The following is a 7,500-nucleotide window of genomic DNA, read 5'->3' on the forward strand; positions in this document are numbered from 1 at the left end:
CAGGCCCAAACCTGCTAATATTCAGAGATCGGGCATTGACTTTTTTTTTCTTTTTTTTTTTTTTTTAGCAAGATTATTATATAAATCGTGAAATTTTCCAAAAAGTTTAAAGCACCTGGTATTCCCAGGCAGTCTCCCATCCATGTAGTAACCAGTCCCAAACATGCTAATATTCAGAGATCAGGCATTGACTCTATTTTTTGGCAAAATTATTATATACTAAGTGAAAAGTTTCCAAAAAGCTTACAGCACCTGGTATTCCCAGGCGGTCTTCCATCCAAGTACTAACCAGGCCCAAACCTGCTTAGCTTCCGAGAGCAGACGAGATCGGGCATTTTTTTTTTTTTTTTTATTATTAAAAACACAAAATTTTTATACATTCACAGTCTTACATTTGAAGCATATGCGGAAATAGAAAATGTATATATATATATATATATATATATATATATATATATATATATATATATATATATATATATAAAAGAAAAAAAAAGAAAAAAAAAAAGAAATAAGGAAATAAAGAAAGTACATAAGTAAGGAGAAAAAAATAAAAATAAAAATAATAATAATAAAATAACAAAATTACAATTAAAATCTTTCAGGAAAAATCACATTAAAACCTGACCATGTTTTAATAATGTATGGATTGTTTTCTACAATGTATTTGTCAAATACATCCATTTGTGCATTAATATTAAAATAGTCGTATATGTCTTCCATCACTGCAGTCAGATACTGTTTAAATAAGTTACATAATGAAAGTTCTTTGTTCTTCATTTTCATTATATTCCTTCTTCTCCAAATCGTATATCTTGCTACTGTTAACCATAAATTTAATGCATAAACATTTTGTGCAGTTCCATTAAAACCAAATAAAATCAATGTTTCCCATTTCTCTAACCAATCATTCTGATCATTTAAAAAGTCCCCCACAATTTTCCTTAACATCTTCATAAAATTGTCTAATTTTTTACATTTTAAAAACAAATGTAACACTCCTTCATCTTTTTCCATACATAATTTACATTTTGCATCTTGTGCTATTCCAATTTTTGCTAATTTTATTTCAGTCATTAAAACATTGTGTCTCAACAAGAAATCCAAATTATGCAGGGCGGGACTTTTAAACCTACATTTTACATTTTTCCAGATTTTTGTTACATCTAATTCACAAAAAGACCTTTCCCAAAAATCTGTTGCTTTTGGTCTTAAAAATACAAGATCACATAAACAAACATAAAACATTTTAAGAACACAGCCATTGAAAGGAATCTGTTCATCATTTCTTTTTAAAAAATTCCAGGTTTCTCATTTCCTGTTTCTTCATCGTCAATGCTTTTAATCCACTGTAGTGGCACAGCTTCTTTTAATTTTATGTATTGCTCCTTAATCAGCTTTCTATTTTCTATATCTTCATTCTCTTCTAATATGTCTATAATTGCCTGTAAAGGTAAAAACCCAGGTTTTACCTCATATAAAATGTCTTTGACTTGTCTTAATCCTGCATAATACCATTTCTTATAAAAAATTGTATTACTATTCCTTAAAATCAATTTGTTTAAGAAAAGGGGCTGTTTCAATAGTTGCTCTCTTCCTTTAAACTCCACATGAACCTTCCCTTTAAAAACTTTCCATGCTCTTAAGACTTCTTTATAAAATTCAGGTATCTTCTCAAGCATATTATCTGTAAAATTCATCCACATAAAATCATCCCCCATTTTCCCACACTTATTTATAAAGAAACTCATAATTTTTTTCCATACCATATCATCATTATTCCAAAACTTTTTTACTGTCTTTATTCTCATACTCTTCATTCTTACCATTGGATCTATGAGTCTCAAACCTCCCTTTTCCACCTCCCCAATTATTGTGTCATATGCTATTTTTGCTGGCTTATCATCCCATAAAAACTTTAAAATATAAGTTTTTATTCTTTTGTAAGCCCATGCTGGCAGACTAACCACACTTAAAATATACCACATCTTAGACAGGAATAAAGAATTTAGAACTAATACTTTCCCTTTTAAAAACAATTCTCTTTGTTTCCAAAAGTTAAGTCTTTTTTCCATTTTGCCTATAACCTCCTCCCAAATCAGGTCTCTTGTTTTCATTTCATCTTTCCCAAATATAACTCCTAAAATCTTTAATTGGTTCTTCTGCTCTTTAAATTCCCATTGTCTTCCCAAAGTATCCACCTTCCCTATCCTCATATACTCAGTCTTTTCTTTATTGACTTTAGCTCCTGTTCCGCTACAATATTTTTCAAATATTAACATTGCTTTTTCGATACTCTTTAAATCCTTTAAAAACAAAGTCGTGTCATCTGCATATTGGAAAATTTTTTGTTGCATTACACCATTTTCAACTAAAATTCCTTGTATTTGTTTTTCTTTATTAATTGCTATTCCTAATGGTTCAGCAACTAAAGTATAAAGTAATGCCGATAAAGGACAGCCCTGCCTTATAGACCTCGAAATTTCAATATAATCAGTTAAAAACCCATTTACTTTAATACAACTTAAAATGTCAGTATAGAAACATTTCATCCATGTTATAAAATTCCTCCCAAATCCAATTTTTTCAATTAAGTCAAACAAATATTTATGCTCTACTCTGTCGAAAGCCTTTTCCAAATCTATGCTAATTAAATACCCTCCTTCACCTTTTTCTTTCATATACCACATTAAGTCTCTAATATTTGTTACTATGTCTGATATATCTCTATTTAAGACACCATATGCCTGATTTGTTGTTATGATGTTTGGAATCACTTTTTTCAGTCTGTTTGCCATGATCTTAGCCAAAATCTTATAGTCAGTATTTAGCATACTCAACGGTCTGTAATTTTTAAGATGATCTTTATCTCCTTTATTCTTATAGATAATTTTTATCATTCCTGTCTTCATGCTTTCACTCATTTTTTTCTGCTTAAAAGTATCAGCAAATAAATTGTGCAGAATAGGTATTAAAACATGTTTAAAAACTTTGTAAAACTCAGATGTTAAGCCATCTAGTCCTGGACTTTTCCCATTCTTCAACTGGTCTATAACCTCTTCAATTTCCTCTTCATTTATATCCTTATCACACATTCTTTTATCTTCTTCATTTACTTGAACTTGAATTTGATTCAATAAATATTCTTCATCTTTCACATTTATATTATCTTTTTTAAATAAGGTAGTATAAAAATCATTCACTTCTTTTAAAATACCTTGTTTTTCCTTCACAACTTTCCCATCTTGTAATATACTTTTGATCAATTCTGCATGTTTTCTTGATTTCTCAAACTCAAAAAAGAATTTTGTACTTCTTTCTCCCTCTACTGTATTTTTCGCTCTGCTTCTAATTTTAGCTCCCCTGCACTTTTCCTCCTCTATTTTCTTAAATTGTTCTTCTAAAAACACTATTTTTGTCACATCCATCTTTCCTTCAGACATCTTTTTCATTTCTTCTTCCCATTCCTTATTTAAAAATCTTTCTTTACTTTTCTTTGTCTTTTGCAATCTTTTTGAATATTCAATGGATATTTTTTTCATAACTTTTTTCAAATTATCCCACCACAAACTTTTTTCTTCATCATATAGAATATTGTTTATACTATTTATTATGACATTTTCTATTTCCATTTTGTAAGACTCGTTTTTTTAAAAGTTCAGCATTTAAAACCCACACCCCTGGACCTCTCTCTACTCCACTAAAATCAATTATTACATTTAAAAAATCATGATCACTTTCACTGAACCTTTTATAAAATACTTTTGATATAAATAGTTCTAGCTGTCTGTTACATAAAACCAAATCAAGTCTACTTTGCTTTAATACTGTGTTCACAATTTGCCTTCTGGAATATTCTCTTTTTACTCTGTTTCTTTCCCGCCATATATCTAAAAATTTGTGTTTTTCCATCATTTTCTTTAATTCAGTTCTCCCCACATCTGATCTATATACCATATAATCCTCCACATCAATTCTTTCCAAAATAGTATTAAAATCCCCAATTAAAATTCCTTTTGTATAACCATCCATTAAAACATTTAAATTTTTAAAAAAGATGACTCTTTCTAAACGGTCATTTGGTGCATGAATTGTACATATCGTTAATTCTTCTTCTTTGCTTTTGACTTTAACTACTAACAATCTTCCTACATTATCTGTGAACATTTCTGTTGCTTTTTCTGTCACTCCCCTTCTAATTAAAATTGCTACTCATTTTTTCCTGTTTGGGTCATTATTGTAAAAAAATTCTCCATCCCATATTTTCTTAAAACCATTAACAATGTCTTCATTCCATCCAGTTTCTTGTATACATATTATATCACTCTTCTTTGTTAAATAGAGTACATTTTCAAATTTAGTCCTAGTTGACAATCCTCTTGCATTGATTGACACTAGTTTCATCTGACTCATAAACAAAAAAAGAAAAATATAAATGCAAAACAAAACCCACATCACTTTTGTTCAGTCTCTCTCAAATCAACATCTTTTAAAGCAATTATCTCTACTTTCTTCTTCTTTTTTTTCTTTAGATTCTCGTCTTATTCTTTGTCTTTCCAAGACCTTTTCAATGTTTATTTGTCCTGTTGTTTTCCCTTTAGTCCCCCTGCTCAAAAAACTTTTTTTTCTCTCCCCAATGTCGCTTACCTCTTCCGGGATTGTACTATCCTTTGTTCCATTATTATCTTCTTTATTTACCATTGCATCCTGCTCCACATTTTTCACAGATTGTTGTAGTCCAGTCATCACTTTTTCTTCCCCATTCTGTTCATTCTCACTTGTTTCCTCTTCTTCTTCTTCCTCTTCTTCTTCCTCTCCTTCACTGCTCAGTACATCCTTTGTTAATCCACTTGTTTTTTGTGATGTATTTTCTTTATCAGCCTCCTCCAAATGCTCCACTTCATTATGCATCTCCATTTCCATTTCCTCATGTTCCTCTTCATCCGTTTCACATGCGCATGTTGGCAATGCCTTTCTGCAGCCTTGGCACCGCAGGGCTGTACAGTCCCGCGCATAATGCCCCTGCTCCAGGCATTCTCTGCATGTTAGTAGAGGGCAGTCTTTCTTTTCGTGTTCAGCACTTGAACATATTCTGCATATTTTTACTTGCTGATCATGAATGACTCTGAAGAACTGTATTCCTTCCTCTGTTTCAAAACTGGTGTTATATGGAAGGGACACCACGTCCTTAGGGAATTTGACTCGAATAAATCTTGTCCCATCTGCCACCATTGTCCCTGGGTAATACCTCCTTCTCAACGGCAGTATCGGTGTAACTCCCCAGCTTTGCAGTTTTTGTAGTACATCCTTGTCATTGATATAATTTGGCAAACGTAAAAAAGAAACGACCCTCTCCATTTCACAAAGTTTGCTTATTTTACACATTTGTCCATTCAATAGTAGTCCATTCAATAAATTGTCACAGTCTAGTTGATTATCCAATGTAAGCTCATACTCGAAGTCATTTTTTTTCCTTAGTCCATATAGTTTACCTTTTCCAGTAATGTCCTCAATAGCTTTAATTATCATGATGGCAGTTAGTTTTTCTGGATTTTCCACAGTCATTGTCAGTGTTGTTTCTTTCTTGTATTCCCTCTGATATTTCATTTTGTCTTTTAATCTATTTATCATTTCATTTCTCCGACATTCTTCTTGTCTCTTTTCTCCTTTTGTATCAAACTTTTCTTTACCTTGTGTAGTTGGTTGCTGTTCAGTGCGGCCTTTCTCCATTTCAGCTCCATTTCTTTTCCTTCTTGATACAACAGTTGCCCATGTTTCATTGTAATCCTTTCCATCGTTTTTCATAAACCGTTTTTCCAAAGTAGTGTCTCCTTCAAAATCATTGTTCTTTTCCTCAAAAACCTTGTCCAGATCTGATCCATTAGCCATTGTTTCCATCCTTGTTAAATAGCTTAGCCACAAAAAAAAAAAAAAAAAAAAAAACACAAACAAACAAAATAAAATAGCTCAAACCCCAGACAGTTTAAAACTGCCCGGGGTTAAAATGACGTTAACAAAAACTAAATACTTCAAACTTTTTAACTTGATATTAAACAAAAACAAAACAAATGAATAAAAATGTGGGAGAGCCTTTCTCTCCAACTGCAGCACAGTACTTCCTGTCAGACTCTCTAGCGCCGTCAGGTTGGTCTGGCCGTAAGCAAAGACTGCTGCAAAGAGAGGGTTATTTAAAGACCAGCCCATCTAATCGCCAGTACATTATATAAGTAGGAAAGAAAACCCAAAAGCTTAAAGCACCTGGTATTCCTAGGCAGTCTCTCATCCAAGAACTTACCAGACCTAAGCCTGGTAAGATTCAGAGATCGGGCATTGGCTCTTTTTTTTTTGCAAGATTATTATATAAATCGTGAAATTTTCCAAAAAGTTTAAAGCACCTGGTATTCCCAGGCAGTCTCCCATCCATGTACTAACCAGGCCCAAACCTGCTAATATTCAGAGATCGGGCATTGACTCTATTTTTTGGCAAAATTCTTATATACTAAGTGAAAAGTTTCCAAAAAGCTTTCAGCACCTGGTATTCCCAGGCGGTCTCCCATCCAAGTACTAACCAGGCCCAAACCTGCTTAGCTTCCAAGAGCAGACGGGACCGGGCATAGTCAGGTTGGTATGGCTGTAAGCGAAAAATGCTGCAAAGAGAGGGCTATTTAAAGAGAAGCCCATCTAATCGCCAGTATATCATATAAGTAGGAAAGAAAACCCAAAAGCTTAAAGCACCTGGTATTCCTAGGCAGTCTCTCATCCAAGTACTAACCAGACCTAAACCTGGTAAGATTTAGAGATCGGGCATTGACTCTTTTTTTTTTTTTTTGCAAGATTATTATATAAATCGTGAAACTTTCCAAAAAGTTTAAAGCACCTGGTATTCCAAGGCAGTCTCCCATCCATGTACTAACCAGGCCCAAACCTGCTAATATTCAGAGATCGGGCATTGACTTTTTTTTTTTTTTTTGCAAGATTATTATATAAATCGTGAAATTTTCCAAAAAGTTTAAAGCACCTGGTATTCCCAGGCAGTCTCCCATCCATGTACTAACCAGGCCCAAACCTGCTAATATTCAGAGATCGGGCATTGACTCTATTTTTTGGCAAAATTATTATATACTAAGTGAAAAGTTTCCAAAAAGCTTACAGCACCTGGTATTCCCAGGCGGTCTCCCATCCAAGTACTTACCAGGCACAAACCTGCTTAGCTTCGGAGAGCAGACTAGACCGGGCATAGCCAGGTTGGTATGGCTGTAAGCGAAAAATGCTGCAAAGAGAGGGCTATTTAAAGAGAAGCCCATCTAATCGCCAGTATATTATATAAGTAGGAAAGAAAACCCAAAAGCTTAAAGCACCTGGTATTCCTAGGCAGTCTCTCATCCAAGTACTAACCAGACCTAAACCTGGTAAGATTTAGAGATCGGGCATTGACTCTTTTTTTTTTTTCTTTTGCAAGATTATTATATAAATCGTGAAATTTTCCAAAAAAGTTTAAAG

The 7,500-nt window shown here is 33.0% G+C and overlaps 1 non-coding gene and 1 pseudogene across 1 annotated transcript; both read right to left on the reverse strand.

Annotated features, from left to right (window-relative positions):
* Positions 1 to 6,520: 6,520 nt before the first annotated feature.
* LOC128021768 (5S ribosomal RNA) lies at positions 6,521 to 6,639 on the reverse strand. Its single transcript, XR_008185706.1, has one exon. It is a non-coding gene; the product is annotated as a 5S ribosomal RNA (ribosomal RNA).
* Positions 6,640 to 7,143: 504 nt separating this feature from the next.
* On the reverse strand, positions 7,144 to 7,262 carry LOC128021829 (uncharacterized; annotated as a pseudogene).
* Positions 7,263 to 7,500: the final 238 nt, after the last annotated feature.

Source organism: Carassius gibelio, chromosome A10 (genome assembly GCF_023724105.1).
Source record: "Carassius gibelio isolate Cgi1373 ecotype wild population from Czech Republic chromosome A10, carGib1.2-hapl.c, whole genome shotgun sequence".
NCBI classification, from domain to species: domain Eukaryota; kingdom Metazoa; phylum Chordata; class Actinopteri; order Cypriniformes; family Cyprinidae; genus Carassius; species Carassius gibelio.